General features: G+C 48.5%; 1 non-coding gene across 1 annotated transcript; it reads left to right on the plus strand.

Moving 5' to 3' along the window:
* The first annotated feature begins 19,872 nt into the window (after nt 1-19,872).
* Nucleotides 19,873-19,945, plus strand: TRNAV-CAC (transfer RNA valine (anticodon CAC)). The gene has a single exon. It is a non-coding gene; the product is annotated as a tRNA-Val (tRNA).
* Nucleotides 19,946-20,490: the final 545 nt, after the last annotated feature.

The following is a 20,490-nucleotide window of genomic DNA, read 5'->3' on the forward strand; positions in this document are numbered from 1 at the left end:
ACCAATAGGCTTTCTACAAACACTTCTATTCAATACCCATTGTTTCTGTTCTGTCTTGTGTTGATACTTTTAATACCCTTTTAATATCCCCTCCTGTTCTGTCTTGTGTTAATGCCACATCACCCTTCCCACCTCACTCAAATGTAGATATAAAATCAGAGATACGTTCTAATCAGTTGTGTATTTGTGAAGTCTTTGAAAATGTAATAAGTTTTACGAAACGCGCCCGTGTCGCGTCAGACTAGAAATAAAAATGAATTTTGGAGAAGTGATTTTTGATTTACCTCCAACAGTGAAGCGTAATGTACGAAAGATTGAGAAAATTCGTGTTAGAATTATTAATCTTACTTTTTCGGTCATATTTAATAATATATATATATATATATATATATATATATATATATATATATATATATATATATATATATATATATATATATACATTGGGAGCTCATAACATAATATCATAACAGGTGGGGATTATTTCTTAGTTCTTTCTCACCCAACTTGGGAGTGTCAACAAGAATCACTGCTGTCGTTGCTGAGCAGCAATATGAGCCCAGAGGTCCACTTTGGATAGTCGTTGTCCCTGTGAGGCTTTGGGCACCCCCAGCTCCACTGGTTCCTCCCCTCAACTGTGAAGGAAAGAAAGCTCTGCTTCTGGCACTTCACTGATGCCAGTAACACCCAGAGAGTCACCTGGTGAGGCCTCACATCAACCATACGTCCACCAACCATACCAGATTGAAGAAATGACATTTATTTATTTATATACAAGTAGGTACGTTGGGTTTATAAGAATACATTGCAATGATGTTTTTACATTCTTGTAAAGCCTTGTAAATTAGAACAAAGTCATTCAAGAGAAAAAGAACACTCTAAAATATTTCAAGTATGTGAAATCGTAATAAAAATCTCCTCCAGTATTGGACCTATTATTATAAACAAAGGTTCATGCACAGAGGACGACAAAGAAATTAGCGTAAGCCTAAAAAATCAGTACGAGGGCATATTTAGCAATCCTCACAATACTAATTTGATTCACTCAATGAGTAATCACACTAACAATCTGTGTTTGGTAGTTCAATGCACACGCCCCAGACAATCAGGCCACCACATGGAAAAGGATTGCAACCTGGATTTCTGCTGAACATACGAGGGTTTCCTGAGGCTGAAGCCTGACCGAGATTTTCACACAATCCCCCCATGCACTCTCGCTGTCATCTAGGAATGTTCTACCTCTGATGCCTCTATTTTTAATACACAGAGTAATGACACTAATTACTTAATTACCACATCACTTAATCACCTAGCAGTGTGTAACAAAAAGGAGGCCTGGTCGAGGGCCGGGCCGCGGGGATGCTAAGCCCCGAAATCATCTCAAGATAACTTCGAGGAACCTCAAGATTAGATGGTGCCCTTAAATTCACAAGTGCAGTGTCAAAAGGCTCAGATGACATTCATTATGAGATGCTGCATCATCTCCCTCCATGCGCGTTTCAGTATTTACTGAATCTGTATAACCGTATCTGGGAGTCGTCGTCAGTCCCTGAGGACTGGATCAAGGCAGTTGTTCTTCCTATTCGGAAACCAGGGTCTCTAAGGACATCACCTAAGGACTTCTGACCCATTGCCATCACAAATTGCATCTGCAAACTCTGTGGACGTGTGGTCAATGTTCATGTGATGTGGTTCTTGGAACACTATCACCAGCTCTCCACTTCTCAATTTGGCTTTTGCAAGTGCTGCAGCTTGACTGATGTCTTGGTGAACTTGGAGGTCCATATTCGTACTGCTTTTGCTGCGAAGACCTCCGTTGTTGTTGTCCTTTTTGACCTGGAAAAGGCATACGACACCACCTGGAGATACCATAGTCTGTCCCAACTCCGTTCTTTTAGCCTTCGTAGTAATCTCCCTCTTTTCCTCCGAAGCTTTCTCTCTCTAGTCGTTCCTTTAGAGTGAGGTTTGGTACCACTCTCTGTGCCTCTTTTTGGCAGTACGATGGTGTGCCCCAAGGTAATGTTCTGAGCACTACTCTTTTTCTGGTTGCCCTCAATGGTCTTCTTTCCTCCCTTCCCTCTGGCATCTTCACAGCACTCTATGTTGATGATCTTACCCTCTGCTGTCGAGGTGATGACTCGCCTTCCTTCAACGACGGCTTTAACTTATGATTGATGCCGTGTCGTCTTGGGCCACCAATCATGGCTTCATGTTCTTTACAACTAAAACTTGTGCTATGACTTTTACTTAGAAGCAGGTCGTTCTTCATCCCCCTTTGTCGCTTTATTGTCATCCCCTTGTGTACAAAGATTCTGATAATCTTTTGAGGTTAATCTTTGACACTTGTTTGTCTTGGTCATCCTATATCTCTTACCTCCGAGTTGAACGCTCTAAGGCCACTAACTGATATAAGGTCCTGTCTCATACTTGGGGAGCGGATAGGCGCATGCTCCTCTTTCTAAATTCCTCTCTTACTGTCAAAACTCGATTAGGGTTGCCCTGCTTACTCGTCTACTTCTCCTTCTACTCTTCACCGTTTGGATACTCTTCACCATACTGGGTTGCTCCTCAGATCTGGTGCCTTTCTTTCGACTCCTACCCCTAAGCCTGTGATCGCTAACGCCGAAACTGGCGTCCTGTCTCTTCAGGATCAACATGATCGCTACTGTCTTCGCTACCTTGCACGGTCCCTTACTCTCGTTAATGTCGCACTTTGACCTTTACTCCTCCTGTGGTCTTCTGTTCCCTTTCATCACTTACCTCTTTCTGTACGATTGTCTCGCATACAAGATTCTCTTTCGGTTCGTGTTTCCAATATTTCTCTTCATGTCGTTCCGTCCTTGCCCCTTTGAAGGGTCCCCTTTCCTCAGTTTTGTAAAACTTTGACTCACGTGACTAAAGCTTTACCCCTCCTACAGGGGGGGGGGAGGTAAGAGGAGTAAAGTCTGGGTCTAAATCTAAATACAGAAGGGTCTAAGTCTGCCGACGGTGTTGGCTACTCTGTTGTTTTTCCTGACAACACCTATATGTGTCGCCTGCCTCCGGAGACTAGCATCTTCATGGTGGAACTTTATGCTATTTTGTATGTCCTTCGTCGCTGCTTTCTCGCTGTCAACTCTCCTTTGTTGTTGTAGTTGACACTCACAGTGCCCTCATGGCTCTGGAGTGCTTTAATCCAGTCCATCCTGTAGTAGTCGAAACTCAACATTGGCTGTTTCTTATCTCTAGTAGAGTGAAGACTGTGGAGTTTTGTTGGGTTCCCAGCCATATTGGCGTGTACTCACCTAGTTGTACTCACCTAGTTGTGTTTGCGGGGGTTGAGCTCTGGCTCTTTGGTCCCGCCTCTCAACCGTCAATCAACAGGTGTACAGATTCCTGAGCCTATCGGGCTCTGTCATATCTACACTTGAAACTGTGTATGGAGTCAGCCTCCACCACATCACTTCCTAATGCATTCCATTTGTCAACCAAATCCAAATGTGTTCATACAGTACCTCATAGTTCATACAATCCAAATGTGTTTGGTTGTGTCAACCAAATGTGGATCTCCACACTTGTGCCATCTCCCGTAAAGGTATCCTCTATTCCAACTTCTACCCAGTTATTCATTCCTCAATCCTTGCCCATTGGTAGGGTCGTTTGTCTTCTATTACTGGTAAAATAAGTAAAGTAAAGTAAATTTTATTCAGGAAAGTACATACATAGTTGATTAACAAACATAATGTTGGATTTATAAATAGAGCTAGTACATACAATACCTAAAGCCACTAGTACGCATAGCATTTCTGGCAAGGTATGGAGGAAAAAACTTAAAATAAAACTTAATAGTAATTGGGATTTGGTATAAATTATGTTGAAAAAATAAATAAAAAATAAAAAGAGGGGGAACATGGCAGAAATCAGAAATTGTACAAGTTCGTGAACAAACAGCATTATTTAAAAAAAAAAAAATAGCAAGACATGGGTTGACATATAAGGGGTAAGGTAGGTTACATGGAGTTAATTAGGTGGTACTTGGTTTTACTCTTAAAGTGGTTGAGAGAGGTACAGTCTTTAATATGGTTGGGAAGGTCATTCCACATTCTGGGTCCCCTGAATTGTAGAGGACTTCTAGTTTGGTTAAGTCGCACTCCTGGAATATCAAATAGGTATTTGTTTCTGATGCGATGCCCATGAGTTCTGTTACAACCTTCTAGGAAGCTTCTAAGGTCAGGATTGACATTGCAGTTCAGAGTTTTAAATATATTTAAATATAAAATGTTTTAAATGCCCGAAACGCTTTGCGTAATAGTGGCTTTAGGCATTGTATGTACTAGCTCTACCTATAAGTCAACCAATCCTTGTAAAAATTTATTGTATGTATGTACCTTACCTAAATAAAATTGTATTGTATTGTATTGTATTGTATATTGAGTACACATGAGAGGATGTGCAGTGACTTAATATCTAACATATTTAAAGATTTGAGTAAGGGTACCGAGTGCTGTCTGGGGCCAGAGTTAGATATTGTTCTAATAGCAGCTTTGTGTTGAATAATTAGAGGACGTAAATGATTTTGTGTAGTAGAACCCCAAGCACAAATACCATAGTTGAGATAAGGATAGATGAGGGAGTAATAGAGCATCACCAGGGCAGGGCGGGGTACATAATATCTGATATTAGAAAGAATGCCAACAGTTTTTGAAACTTTTTTTTATATATATAGATGTGACCCTGGAAATTCAACTTGTTATCTATGAGAACACCAAGGAATTTGCCATCTACTTTGTTACAAATTTGGATATTGTTTATCCCGAGATTAATTTGATTTGAGGATTTATTGCCAAACAAAATATAGAAAGTTTTGTCAATGTTGAGGGTGAGTTTATTGACAGTTAGCCAGAGATGGACTTTATTTAGTTCAGTATTCACTGTGACATTTAGAGTAAGAGGGTCAGGACTGGAGAAGATGAAGGTTGTGTCGTCAGCACATAGAATTGGTTTGAGGTGTTGAGAGGCATTTGGAAGGTCATTAATGTAGATGAGAAAGAGGAGAGGGCCAAGTATGCTGCCCTGAGGAACACCAATGTTGACGGGTAGGGCGGAAGAAATTTAATTATTCACAGAAACATACTGAAGCCTGTCAGTAAGGTAAGATTGAAGGTATTGCAGGAAGTGACCTCTGTCTCCATAATGATGTAATTTAAGAGGAAGGTTTTGGTGGTTGACAGTGTCAAAAGCCTTATGCAGGTCCACAAACAACCCAACAGGGAACTCATTTTTATCAAGAGCTGCATGTATCAAGTTAATCATACTAATAAGTGCATCGTTAATACTCTTTTAGGGGGTCTGAAGCCATATTAACAAGAGCTAAGTATATTGTGTTTGGCTAGATAGGAGTAAAGCTGCTTGTAGATTTAGTTTTTCAAATACTTTTGACAAGCTTGGCAGAATTGATATAGGTCTGAAGTTGTTGACATCAGTGAGATCACCACATTTATGGACTGGGGTTACTCTCGCTTTTTTTTAGAATATCTGGAAAAGTTTGGAGTTCAAGTGACTTGTAGAGAAATGCAATGGCAGGGGCTAAAGATCTGGAGGCTTTTTTGTAGATTAGAGTTGGTATCTCAGCAAGGGCACTAGACTTGGTCTTAAGGGAAAGGATTACCTCATTCATATCAGTGGAATTAGCAGTATTAAGTACATAATTAGGTACAGAGACTGTGGATAGTTACCTGTAAGATAGTCCTGAACATTAGTACTGGAAGATGGAATATCATTAGCAAGGGATGACCCAATGGATGAGAAGAACCTATTGAATTCAATAGCAGTATCAGAGGCTGAAAGCAGACCATCGTTATTGGACAGGATTATTGGTACAGTGTTCTGTATACTGTACGGGGTTCTGTATACTGTACACTGTTCTGTATACTGTACGAGGTTCTGTATACTGTACGTTGTTCCGTATACTGTACACTGGTCTGTATACTGTACGGGGTTCTATATTCTGTACACTGTTCTGTATACTGTGGCTTGCTGTGTTAGTCCTGGGGCCCTCAACCGTTCCTGGTATGGGATCCTCCATGCCCCGTCTGGCTTGCTGTGTTAGTCCTGGGGCCCTCAACCGTTCTTGGTATGGGAGCCACCATGCCCCGTCTGGCTTGCTGTGTTAGTCCTGGGGCCCTCAACCATTCCTGGTATGGGAGCCACCATGCCCCGTCTGGCTTGCTGTGTTAGTCCTGGGGCCCTCAACCGTTCCTGGTATGGGAGCCACCATGCCCCGTCTGGCTTGCTGTGTTAGTCCTGGGGCCCTCAACCATTCCTGGTATGGGAGCCGCCATGCCCCGTCTGGCTTGCTGTGTTAGTCCTGGGGCCCTCAACCATTCCTGGTATGGGAGCCACCATGCCCCGTCTGGCTTGCTGTGTTAGTCCTGGAGCCCTCAACCGTTCCTGGTATGGGAGCCGCCATGCCCCGTCTGGCTTGCTGTGTTAGTCCTGGGGCCCTCAACCGTTCCTGGTATGGGAGCCACCATGCCCCGTCTGCCTTGCTGTGTTAGTCCTGGGGCCCTCAACCGTTCCTGGTATGGGAGCCGCCATGCCCCGTCTGGCTTGCTGTGTTAGTCCTGGGGCCCTCAACCGTTCCTGGTATGGGAGCCACCATGCCCAGTCTGGCTTGCTGTGTTAGTCCTGGGGCCCTCAACCGTTCCTGGTATGGGAGCCACCATGCCCCGTCTGGCTTGCTGTGTTAGTCCTGGGGCCCTCAACCGTTCCTGGTATGGGAGCCACCATGCCCCGTCTGGCTTGCTGTGTTAGTCCTGGGGCCCTCAACCGTTCCTGGTATGGGAGCCACCATGCCACGTCTGGCTTGCTGTGTTAGTCCTGGGGCCCTCAACCGTTCCTGGTATGGGAGCCGCCATGCCCCGTCTGGCTTGCTGTGTTAGTCCTGGGGCCCTCAACCGTTCCTGGTATGGGAGCCACCATGCCCCGTCTGGCTTACTGTGTTAGTCCTGGGGCCCTCAACCGTTCCTGGTATGGGAGCCACCATGCCCCGTCTGGCTTACTGTGTTAGTCCTGGGTCCCTCAACCGTTCCTGGTATGGGAGCCACCATGCCCCGTCTGGCTTGCTGTGTTAGTCCTGGGGCCCTCAACCGTTCCTGGTATGGGAGCCACCATGCCCCGTCTGGCTTACTGTGTTAGTCCTGGGGCCCTCAACCGTTCCTGGTATGGGAGCCACCATGCCCCGTCTGGCTTACTGTGTTAGTCCTGGGGCCCTCAACCGTTCCTGGTATGGGAGCCACCATGCCCCGTCTGGCTTACTGTGTTAGTCCTGGGGCCCTCAACCGTTCCTGGTATGGGAGCCACCATGCCCCGTCTGGCTTAGCTGTGTTAGTCCTGGGGCCCTCAACCGTTCCTGGTATGGGAGCCACCATGCCCCGTCTGGCTTGCTGTGTTAGTCCTGGGGCCCTCAACCGTTCCTGGTATGGGAGCCGCCATGCCCCGTCTGGCTTGCTGTGTTAGTCCTGGGGCCCTCAACCGTTCCTGGTATGGGAGCCGCCATGCCCCGTCTGGCTTGCTGTGTTAGTCCTGGGGCCCTCAACCGTTCCTGGTATGGGAGCCGCCATGCCCCGTCTGGCTTGCTGTGTTAGTCCTGGGGCCCTCAACCGTTCCTGGTATGGGAGCCACCATGCCCCGTCTGGCTTGCTGTGTTAGTCCTGGGGCCCTCAACCGTTCCTGGTATGGGAGCCACCATGCCCCGTCTGGCTTGCTGTGTTAGTCCTGGGGCCCTCAACCGTTCCTGGTATGGGAGCCGCCATGCCCCGTCTGGCTTGCTGTGTTAGTCCTGGGGCCCTCAACCGTTCCTGGTATGGGAGCCACCATGCCCCGTCTGGCTTGCTGTGTTAGTCCTGGGGCCCTCAACCATTCCTGGTATGGGAGCCACCATGCCCCGTCTGGCTTGCTGTGTTAGTCCTGGGGCCCTCAACCGTTCCTGGTATGGGAGCCACCATGCCCCGTCTGGCTTGCTGTGTTAGTCCTGGGGCCCTCAACCAGTTCCTGGTATGGGAGCCAGCCATGCCCCGTCTGGCTTTGCTGTGTTAGTCCTGGGGCCCTCAACCATTCCTGGTATGGGAGCCGCCATGCCCCGTCTGGCTTGCTGTGTTAGTCCTGGGGCCCTCAACCGTTCCTGGTATGGGAGCCACCATGCCCCGTCTGGCTTGCTGTGTTAGTCCTGGGGCCCCCAACCGTTCCTGGTATGGGAGCCACCATGCCCCGTCTGGCTTGCTGTGTTAGTCCTGGGGCCCTCAACCGTTCCTGGTATGGGAGCCACCATGCCCCGTCTGGCTTGCTGTGTTAGTCCTGGGGCCCTCAACCGTTCCTGGTATGGGAGCCACCATGCCCCGTCTGGCTTGCTGTGTTAGTCCTGGGGCCCTCAACCGTTCCTGGTATGGGAGCCACCATGCCCCGTCTGGCTTGCTGTGTTAGTCCTGGGGCCCTCAACCGTTCCTGGTATGGGAGCCACCATGCCCCGTCTGGCTTGCTGTGTTAGTCCTGGGGCCCTCAACCGTTCCTGGTATGGGAGCCACCATGCCCCGTCTGGCTTGCTGTGTTAGTCCTGGGGCCCTCAACCGTTCCTGGTATGGGAGCCACCATGCCCCGTCTGGCTTGCTGTGTTAGTCCTGGGGCCCTCAACCGTTCCTGGTATGGGAGCCACCATGCCCCGTCTGGCTTGCTGTGTTAGTCCTGGGGCCCTCAACCGTTCCTGGTATGGGAGCCACCATGCCCCGTCTGGCTTGCTGTGTTAGTCCTGGGGCCCTCAACCGTTCCTGGTATGGGAGCCACCATGCCCCGTCTGGCTTGCTGTGTTAGTCCTGGGGCCCTCAACCGTTCCTGGTATGGGAGCCACCATGCCCCGTCTGGCTTGCTGTGTTAGTCCTGGGGCCCTCAACCGTTCCTGGTATGGGAGCCACCATGCCCCGTCTGGCTTGCTGTGTTAGTCCTGGGGCCCTCAACCGTTCCTGGTATGGGAGCCACCATGCCCCGTCTGGCTTGCTGTGTTAGTCCTGGGGCCCTCAACCGTTCCTGGTATGGGAGCCACCATGCCCCGTCTGGCTTGCTGTGTTAGTCCTGGGGCCCTCAACCGTTCCTGGTATGGGAGCCACCATGCCCCGTCTGGCTTGCTGTGTTAGTCCTGGGGCCCTCAACCGTTCCTGGTATGGGAGCCACCATGCCCCGTCTGGCTTGCTGTGATTAGTCCTGGGGCCCTCAACCGTTCCTGGTATGGGAGCCACCATGCCCCGTCTGGCTTGCTGTGTTAGTCCTGGGGCCCTCAACCGTTCCTGGTATGGGAGCCACCATGCCCCGTCTGGCTTGCTGTGTTAGTCCTGGGGCCCTCAACCGTTCCTGGTATGGGAGCCACCATGCCCCGTCTGGCTTGCTGTGTTAGTCCTGGGGCCCTCAACCGTTCCTGGTATGGGAGCCACCATGCCCCGTCTGGCTTGCTGTGTTAGTCCTGGGGCCCTCAACCGTTCCTGGTATGGGAGCCACCATGCCCCGTCTGGCTTGCTGTGTTAGTCCTGGGGCCCTCAACCGTTCCTGGTATGGGAGCCACCATGCCCCGTCTGGCTTGCTGTGTTAGTCCTGGGGCCCTCAACCGTTCCTGGTATGGGAGCCACCATGCCCCGTCTGGCTTGCTGTGTTAGTCCTGGGGCCCTCAACCGTTCCTGGTATGGGAGCCACCATGCCCCGTCTGGCTTGCTGTGTTAGTCCTGGGGCCCTCAACCGTTCCTGGTATGGGAGCCACCATGCCCCGTCTGGCTTGCTGTGTTAGTCCTGGGGCCCTCAACCGTTCCTGGTATGGGAGCCACCATGCCCCGTCTGGCTTGCTGTGTTAGTCCTGGGGCCCTCAACCGTTCCTGGTATGGGAGCCACCATGCCCCGTCTGGCTTGCTGTGTTAGTCCTGGGGCCCTCAACCGTTCCTGGTATGGGAGCCAGCCATGCCCCGTCTGGCTTGCTGTGATTAGTCCTGGGGCCCTCAACCGTTCCTGGTATGGGAGCCGCCATGCCCCGTCTGGCTTGCTGTGTTAGTCCTGGGGCCCTCAACCGTTCCTGGTATGGGAGCCACCATGCCCCGTCTGGCTTGCTGTGTTAGTCCTGGGGCCCTCAACCGTTCCTGGTATGGGAGCCACCATGCCCCGTCTGGCTTGCTGTGTTAGTCCTGGGGCCCTCAACCGTTCCTGGTATGGGAGCCACCATGCCCCGTCTGGCTTGCTGTGTTAGTCCTGGGGCCCTCAACCGTTCCTGGTATGGGAGCCACCATGCCCCGTCTGGCTTGCTGTGTTAGTCCTGGGGCCCTCAACCGTTCCTGGTATGGGAGCCACCATGCCCCGTCTGGCTTGCTGTGTTAGTCCTGGGGCCCTCAACCGTTCCTGGTATGGGAGCCACCATGCCCCGTCTGGCTTGCTGTGTTAGTCCTGGGGCCCTCAACCGTTCCTGGTATGGGAGCCACCATGCCCCGTCTGGCTTGCTGTGTTAGTCCTGGGGCCCTCAACCGTTCCTGGTATGGGAGCCACCATGCCCCGTCTGGCTTGCTGTGTTAGTCCTGGGGCCCTCAACCGTTCCTGGTATGGGAGCCACCATGCCCCGTCTGGCTTGCTGTGTTAGTCCTGGGGCCCTCAACCGTTCCTGGTATGGGAGCCACCATGCCCCGTCTGGCTTGCTGTGTTAGTCCTGGGGCCCTCAACCGTTCCTGGTATGGGAGCCACCATGCCCCGTCTGGCTTGCTGTGTTAGTCCTGGGGCCCTCAACCGTTCCTGGTATGGGAGCCACCATGCCCCGTCTGGCTTGCTGTGTTAGTCCTGGGGCCCTCAACCGTTCCTGGTATGGGAGCCACCATGCCCCGTCTGGCTTACTGTGTTAGTCCTGGGGCCCTCAACCGTTCCTGGTATGGGAGCCACCATGCCGCGTCTGGCTTGCTGTGTTAGTCCTGGGGCCCTCAACCGTTCCTGGTATGGGAGCCACCATGCCCCGTCTGGCTTACTGTGTTAGTCCTGGGGCCCTCAACCGTTCCTGGTATGGGAGCCACCATGCCCCGTCTGGCTTGCTGTGTTAGTCCTGGGGCCCTCAACCGTTCCTGGTATGGGAGCCACCATGCCCCGTCTGGCTTGCTGTGTTAGTCCTGGGGCCCTCAACCGTTCCTGGTATGGGAGCCGCCATGCCCCGTCTGGCTTGCTGTGTTAGTCCTGGGGCCCTCAACCGTTCCTGGTATGGGAGCCACCATGCCCCGTCTGGCTTGCTGTGTTAGTCCTGGGGCCCTCAACCGTTCCTGGTATGGGAGTCAACATGCCCCGTCTGGCTTGCTGTGTTAGTCCTGGGGCCCTCAACCGTTCCTGGTATGGGAGCCGCCATGCCTCGTCTGGCTTGCTGTGTTAGTCCTGGGGCCCTCAACCGTTCCTGGTATGGGAGCCGCCATGCCCCGTCTGGCTTGCTGTGTTAGTCCTGGGGCCCTCAACCGTTCCTGGTATGGGAGCCGCCATGCCCCGTCTGGCTTGCTGTGTTAGTCCTGGGGCACTCAACCGTTCCTGGTATGGGAGCCGCCATGCCCCGTCTGGCTTGCTGTGTTAGTCCTGGGGCCCTCAACCGTTCCTGGTATGGGAGCCGCCATGCCCCGTCTGGCTTGCTGTGTTAGTCCTGGGGCCCTCAACCGTTCCTGGTATGGGAGCCACCATGCCCCGTCTGGCTTGCTGTGTTAGTCCTGGGGCCCTCAACCGTTCCTGGTATGGGAGCCACCATGCCCCGTCTGGCTTGCTGTGTTAGTCCTGGGGCCCTCAACCGTTCCTGGTATGGGAGCCACCATGCCCCGTCTGGCTTGCTGTGTTAGTCCTGGGGCCCTCAACCGTTCCTGGTATGGGAGCCACCATGCCCCGTCTGGCTTGCTGTGTTAGTCCTGGGGCCCTCAACCGTTCCTGGTATGGGAGCCGCCATGCCCCGTCTGGCTTGCTGTGTTAGTCCTGGGGCCCTCAACCGTTCCTGGTATGGGAGCCACCATGCCCCGTCTGGCTTGCTGTGTTAGTCCTGGGGCCCTCAACCGTTCCTGGTATGGGAGCCACCATGCCCCGTCTGGCTTGCTGTGTTAGTCCTGGGGCCCTCAACCGTTCCTGGTATGGGAGCCGCCATGCCCCGTCTGGCTTACTGTGTTAGTCCTGGGGCCCTCAACCGTTCCTGGTATGGGAGCCACCATGCCCCGTCTGGCTTGCTGTGATAGTCCTGGGGCCCTCAACCGTTCCTGGTATGGGAGCCGCCATGCCCCGTCTGGCTTGCTGTGTTAGTCCTGGGGCCCTCAACCGTTCCTGGTATGGGAGCCACCATGCCACGTCTGGCTTGCTGTGATAGTCCTGGGGCCCTCAACCGTTCCTGGTATGGGAGCCACCATGCCCCGTCTGGCTTGCTGTGATAGTCCTGGGGCCCTCAACCGTTCCTGGTATGGGAGCCGATTTAGTTCTGAGATGCTTTTTGTCGCTCTGTGTTGTACTTTCTCCACAACAGATATGTTGTGAAGCTGAGGCCTCTATGCTTGATACAGCAGTCCAAATGTGGCCGCACCAGAGATGTTTACAGTTCAATAACTTGATTTTCCTTGAAAGTAAAGTTGACTTTCTTATTAGAGTTCCCAATTGTTGTGCATCTTTCAATGACTGGTCTCTGTGCATGCAATCCCCGTGGTGCAGTGGTGAAACAATAGTCCCCGCACTTCGCGAACAGTATAGTCTGTGTTCGTATCCTGGCCGGAGAGGATTGACTGGGTTCCAATCCTTAACTTTACTCCTCTCTTCACCCAGCAGTGAAATTATTTGACGGGTCGTATTCCGGAGTTAATAATTAAAATTAATATTAATCTTAGGACTTAGCCGTATTAGGATAAAGGACCTGCCCGAAACGCTATGCGTGCTAGTGGCTTTACAAGAATGTAAAAACTTGTGGACCATCCAAGTAGTAGGCGTCCATCTGTCTCAGGAGACTATGGAGTTCCGTTCTGGTTGTCGGTCTGGAATGGCCTCACCAGGGCACAAAGCCAGGGTAGGTTGATACGGGGGGAGAAGCTGTCACCCATGCAGCAGGTCCCCCTCTCCACAGCACAGAACGTCTCAATTGGAAAGGCAAACGCCAATAAGACAGGTTCCAGCGCCGTCGCAGGAACTGTCAGTAAGAGGTTGAAGGCAACAAGGAACTGCCTCCAGGGGGCTCCAGCTCCGGAGTTAACCTCGAAGTTGGTACAAGAAGGCACAGGGACTCCAACCCCAGAGTCTTTTTTGTTGTTGTTACTCTTTTTTGTGGGGGAAAGGAGGAAAATTAGGGAAGTAAGAAAAGGAGAAAACTTAGGAAAAATGGGGGAACCATTGACAAGCTGCCGGCTTCCTGTCTCCGTCGTGACCACTAGACACAAGGTTACTTTAGGCATTAGGACACAATAGGATTTATCATCATCAGGAAAATATCATCAAGGCAAATAGGGGGACCTGTGGGAACCGACCTGTGAGATTTATATTTATTTAATTTATATGAATTTATATAGAATATATATTTATGCTAATTTATATATTTCGATAGCAATTTGTATGATGTTAAGTGGACTGTATTTCTGCAATATTTCTCACAAATCGATCCTGACACATTAGGGGAGTTTACATTAAATTTATATATATGCAGCCAATCAAACTACAGTATTAAACTACATATATTAGTATATAAAATTGGGGGTGCCTTATCTTATTGTATGGTAGGCTTAGTCGACCAGGTATAACTAGGATGTAGACACCAAATTATCCTCGTGTGAGGCTAGTTTCCAGCACCCCAAGTAACTGATGTACCAAGATAAATTCTTGCTTTCTCTTTTTGTTCCTGTCAAAGGGCACTAGCTGTAAAGCCGGAATCCTAATATATGACAGCTGTATCAGAGAAGCATTGTATATTATATAAGATAAGGACCATGGCTTAATTACCTGTGTTGAGTCGATCATTCGTGTGCTAACCGGTTCGCCCTTTATTTACCTAACATTAATTGGCCAGAAATGATTAGATAAACGGGTTTCGGTAAGACACTTCCCTTGTTTATGTTGACAGCGTGTTGATGATGGATGAACACTAATTTGATCTCCATAACACTTCGACCAAGAGAATTATAGGAGCTGAACTCGCTCCAACGAATCTGGTCTTAACAAAACAATGGCTGACCTCTTCACACCACTGCTCTCACACTACTCGCTCTACTTGTCCAATGTCAATAAGTGATAGAAGGGTCACATTTACTCTATTTTGATACTGATAATTAAGTTAATTCAAATGAGATGTTTTTATGATATTAAAAGTCCAAAGACTACTGCAATTAAGTATAATTCCCAACAGAATAGCTGGTGAATATATAGTACTATGTGGCAATGATATCCCGTTTTCCATTGACGGAAAATTCCACTACAAGCTACATTTTCTATGGTTAACTTGTGTATACAACACAGCAGCAATATTATCTGCCTGTTGAATTGATATTATTAAATAGTGTCGGGTTTTCCGACAGGACCTTCAATAAGCCGCCGGCCTCCTGTCCTCATCGAGGCCACTATTAGCAGCTCTCAAGTAAACTCAGATAATTATTACACTTCGATATCTAAGTAATTCCTCCTTATTACAAATTTGTTTAGTACTGTAGCGAGTAGTAATCCCAATAATATACTCGCTCCAAATATAGTGTTAATATTCCTGTCAACCTTTGGAGATGAATGAGGTGAGGCGTTGCCCGGGCAACACGGTGAGGCGTTGCCCGAGCAATATAAGCAGCGGTGTAGCGAACATTGGCTAGTCTACTTTCAAGTGTGGTCTAGAGCAGACACTTGCGAGATACTGTACCGACGCTCAGTGCGCTCAACTCACACCAAAGTATCACCTGTGTACTTCTGTATATTCGACCAAATATATATATAGTATCTTAGTGTCTGTGTTTATTTGTCACCATACTTTACGTAACAATAGAACCGTTACATTGGTGACCCCAGAGAGTTTCGACGATACCCAGCCACGATGGACTACAACATGGACTCTCACTGGACCTCCACTGCTGCTGCTTGCTGTGGACCGCAGCCACCTGTCGTGGAACGTTGCCAACACCCTTGCCACAGCTATGATTTTCATCGCGATCGTCTCTGCATTTTCATCTACTACGGCTTGCTGCTCCACGATCACTACTCACTCATCTGGCAGCTTCATCAGTAACTACATAATGTGGGATCTACAGCCTGTCCTGCCGACTCTCCGTCGCTGCCAGGGCACTGCTTGTTCTACAGGGGCGCCCACGAAAGCTGCTCTTTCGTCATATTCATCTACACGTTCACTGCATTTTGATACTCTGCCGACTCAAGCCCTTTGCGCAGTACAGGACTTACAGCTTGCGTTTCCGACTCTTCGTCGCCTCCAGGACAATTCAGCTCTAGCAGTGATTCCCTCGTTGTCCTAACTACGTGCCTACATTACCTCCTAATGTCCTGGTGCCCGAGCCCATCCGCCCCGGATCTAAATGCACCACCAGCGACCCAAGGACGCAACAATCAAGCACATTCTTCTCTCCTGCTACACCGAGCTTGTCCACACACACTGCCTACATCTTTTGGTACCGGATTACATGTTCCACAGTCAACAATGTAGCACTCGGCGTGTACAGTCCTAATCGACCCAAGACGCTACAGCTTCGACACAGAGCAGACAGCAGACTACGACCGCATCGAGCCGCCACGCTCTCGCTCCCCGAGTTTAGACACTCACAATTCTCAATCGAGCCGCCACGCTCTCCCACATAGAGCTCCACGACTCCGGCCTCACTCAGCTCTCTGCTCTGCTCCAGGCTTCGTCTCAACGTCTGCAACACTGCTAAATCCAGAGACACATCCGCCGACTACGCAGTTCACTTTTCGACCACAGTTACCAGCAGCACCGCCACCTACGACAACGGACGATCCTGTACGACCTCCCACCCTACAACTCCAGTTACCAGCCGCACCACAACCTGATCCTACGACGACGGACGATCCTGTGCGACCTCCCACCCTACGACCCCAGTTAGATGACATCAGCGAAGAGGAGGAAGTTAACTTTGATGGTTATGTAACGCGAGCAGGGCGTACAATCCACCGACCAGCTAAGTTCCTTGATCAAGTATTTTTCCTTTCATCCCCTAGGAGGGGAAGTTCTGTAGCGAGTAGTAATCCCAATAATATACTCGCTCCAAATATAGTGTTAATATTCCTGTCAACCTTTGGAGATGAATGAGGTGAGGCGTTGCCCGGGCAACACGGTGAGGTGTTGCCCGAGCAATATAAGCAGCAAGAATAGCAAACATTAACTAGTCTACTTTCAAGTGTGGTCTAGAGCAGACACTTGCGAGATACTGTACCAACGCTCAGTGCGCTCAACTCACACCAAAGTATCACCTGTGTACTTCTGTATATTCGACCAAATATATATATAGTATCTTAGTGTCTGTGTTTATTTGTCACCATACTTTACGTAACAATAGAACAGTTACATTACGTTCCTCGAGCCTCCGTGGCACAATTGGTTAGCGCGTTCGGCTGTTAACCGAAAGGTTGGTGGTTCGAGCCCACCCGGGGGCGGTTATTTAGGCCAACTCTAAGGGTTGACCTCAGACAAGACCGACATAACACACTTGACAGCGATGTCACACTTGGCCCCGTGATCCAGCCCGTCCTCCTCAAGTCTCCCAACGTCAACAAACTCTCGCGCGTAAGTGACCTTATCCTAACACAACAGAGAACGGCACAGTATGTCAACGTCGCGACCCATCCTCCTGTTTACACAGTAGTTGTTGTATATGCTCCATAGTACAAACGTTGACGTACTAAGTCATTACATAATAGAACTTACTGATCACTTTATAGTCTGAATTCTTAATTATAGTCTTAATTATAGACTCTTTATAGTCGGAAGTGAAGTATATAGCACTAATCACTTTATAGACTGAATTCTTAATTATAGTCTTAATTATAGACTCTTTATAGTCGGAAGTGAAGTATATAGTACTAACAACTTTATAGTCTGAAAAAATAAAGCTAAAAAAAAACATATGTTCCTAGGTCTAGTATAGCACACATATATGTACGATATTAGGCCTCAGATTGCGCGTATTAGGCCTAGGAAGGTTCAGATGGTTAAGGTTGTCTTTGCAACATAAAAATATAAAACCTTTTCCGGTTTGCCTAAATTCAATAGTACAAATTTCTACTTTCTAATTGCGTTGTACATCGATATATTTACTTTGGTCCTCATCGTTACTATAAGTACTACCAACACAAGAGGATGGGCTGCAGTTTCATGAGCCGCTACCATTTTCTAGTACGACAATTGTTGGTCTTGGGAAGAGTATTCGTCAAAAGGCGCCGTTCTATTAGGAGGACGGGTTGAACATCAACATACCGAGTTTTGGCGGCATAACGCAACAATTTAGAAAATAATATATAATTATAAACAGCCTCCCAGTCCTTCGGAGCTCATCAACTGTTTAATATGTGTAAAGTCGCCAAAGATTGAGATAACATGTTCGTAAGTACTTGCGTAACTGACTGATGAATCTCGGTCCAGACACTAAATATAATTCTTATGCTTGGAATGTTTACATGCAAGAAGAGTTGCTATAGACCTCAACAAACACGACAGATCAGCCTCCAGGGCTGAGTGGATCCCATACTTATCCTGTAGACCCCATGTATACCTATCCTGTGAGCGTTAGTGCCTCCAATACATGTCCTGTTCATGAGTGGTAGTGAACCCATACCCATCGTGTGCGGCAGTGATCACAAACCCATGCTATGATGTATGTCATACGCAGCTGGCTGTGCCCAGTAACCATGATGTGCGCATCCCATGCGCAAGATCAGTGCGTACTGGTGCGTTACTGCGCAGAAACACTGATACTTTTATTTATGAAGAAAATATTACCAATTATAATATTATAAAAGATGTATAAAATGTATCATCCAAATAATATGAGCAGCAGAGTGGCGCAGTGGAAGCGTGCTGGGCCCATAACCCAGAGGTCCGTAGATCGTAACTACGCTCTGCTACGAAATTGTTTTAAAGTATTATTCATGTTTTTTCATTACAAATGTAGGTACATAGCAGTCTCTTGCTACCCCCTTCAATATAAGTAATTACAAATTACAGGTTGAGCTAACTATATGTTAACAAATAAAGGCACAATAACGAACGTGGGAGATTTGTACCTGAATTTACCTGTCTCTAGTGTCCTGTAATCCTGTAAATATTTCATTCAAAATGATCTGGTACCAGAAATTTTAGCCAAATATCCCCAGTTTGCTAACTGTAGCCTCTGTAACCATTTCCACTACCGCCCACAAGATGGGCATGGGGTGCATAATAAATGAACTAAACTAAAGTAAACTAGTGTCCTCGACGGATAGTGGAAGCCATCGGCTTGTCAAAGATCCCCCCCCCCCCATGGTTCATGAGGATTGTTTCTATTTGGATTTTGAACTGAGGTATCTTGGTATTTAACGACTTCGCCAGTTAGACAATTCCATGGGATAACCCTAGTTTATAGTATAGTTCATTTAATATGCACCCCATACCCGTCCTGTGGGCGGTAGTGGGAAGAGTTACAGAGGCACATAATGGGCTCAGGGACTGAACACCACAACTCATTTACCTGAGCAAGTTAATCTTGCTGAGAGAGTTACAAAATTCAATGCACATCATCACATCAACAATGGGCTCGAGACCGCCCACAAGTACAGTTTCTAAATTAAGCAACTGACATGTGGAGAGCCCTACAGCGAGAAACATTTGTACGCTAACCAACTGTGTTACGGAGGCTACGCTCTCTAAAACCTTACAAATATTTCCTCCTGCTTCTTACCGCTCGCTCCCGCCATCGAAAGCCCTAAAATCATTTCCTTCTTCCTCCCGTTCGATCCCGCTCTCTGAAGCCTTACAAATTATTTATCCTGCTTCCTGCAACTCGCTCCCGCTCTCTGAAGCCCTAACAACAATCTCTTCCGCGCTCTCCAAATCCATAAAAATACTTCCTCCTGTTTCATCCCGCTCTCTGTAGCCTTAAAAACACTTCCTCCCCCTTTCTGAAGCCCTAAAATCACTCTCTCCTGCTTTTTCCCGCTCGCTCCTGTTCTCTGAAGCCTTAAAAACACCTGCTCCCGCACTCTGAAGATCTAATAACACTTCCTCCTGCTTCCTATAACAAATGTTCCAGAGATGTGTAAATATTTAATTCAAAATGATCTGCTACCAGAAATTTTTGCCAAATATCCCTAGTTTGCTAACTGTAGATAGTACCTAAGTTATTGTAAGCGATCCACTGCTGCCCACTGAAGGGGGGGGGGGGGCGGTGTGCAGGACAAACATATCAATTGTGACACTAGCTCTCCACATATGTCAGTTGCTTAATTTAGAAATCATACTTGTGGTCAATCGCGAACGCATTAATGATGTGACGACTTATACTGAATTTTGTAACTAGCTTATCAAGACTGAAACATGCTTAGCTAAGTGAATTGTGGGGTTCAGTCCCTGAGCCCATTATGTGCCTCTGTAACCACTTCCACTACCGCCCACAAAATTGGTATGGGGTGCATAATAAGTGAACTAAACTAAACTAAACCTCTCATGTTATCGTGACGTCACACACGCCGTACACACATAAAACAGGATTTTCTCTATTTTCGTTATTAAACATTTTATAATTTATATAATTACTCATGCAATGTGTTTTGATCATATTATATCGCTGAATAAAGCTATGTGCATCTCCGGTAGCAATTAACTGGATTTGGTCCATATAATAACAGGTCACTATACTTCAGGTTTCCGTAGTGTAGTGGTTATCACGTGCGCCTCACACGCGCAAGGTCCCCGGTTCGATCCCGGGCGGAAACATTTGACTTTTTAAATGTTTGTTTTCATAATCCATTGAAATAAACTCCAAGTGTCCAACCACTTGGGTCGGACGGTAGGGCGACGGTCTCGCTTCTTGCAGGTCGGCGTTCAATCCCCGACCGTCCAAGTGGTTGGGCACCATTCCTTCCCCCCGTCCCATCCCAAATCCTTATCCTGACCCCTTGCCAGTGCTATATAGTTGTAATGGCTTGGCGCTTTCCCCCTGATAGTTCCTTCCCTTCCCTTCTCTTCAAAGAGCTAAAATTAATAACAAAGTATATTGACAATAATTATTAAATCATAAAAACTTATACCAATTTGGAAACTGGCTAATACTCCATTATACTAATTATTAATATTAAGAGTCATATAACTATGTATTGTGGAGCAGAGTGGCGCAGTGGAAGCGTGCTGGGCCCATAATCCCACTAGAGGTCCGTAGATCGAAACTACGCTCTGCTACAGTCTAATATTTTCCTACCATAATAAACCAAAAGAATTTTTGTTATCTCTAATGAATACAATCCATCCTCCTGTACATTTTG

Source organism: Procambarus clarkii, chromosome 35 (assembly GCF_040958095.1).
Source record: "Procambarus clarkii isolate CNS0578487 chromosome 35, FALCON_Pclarkii_2.0, whole genome shotgun sequence".
Taxonomy (NCBI): domain Eukaryota; kingdom Metazoa; phylum Arthropoda; class Malacostraca; order Decapoda; family Cambaridae; genus Procambarus; species Procambarus clarkii.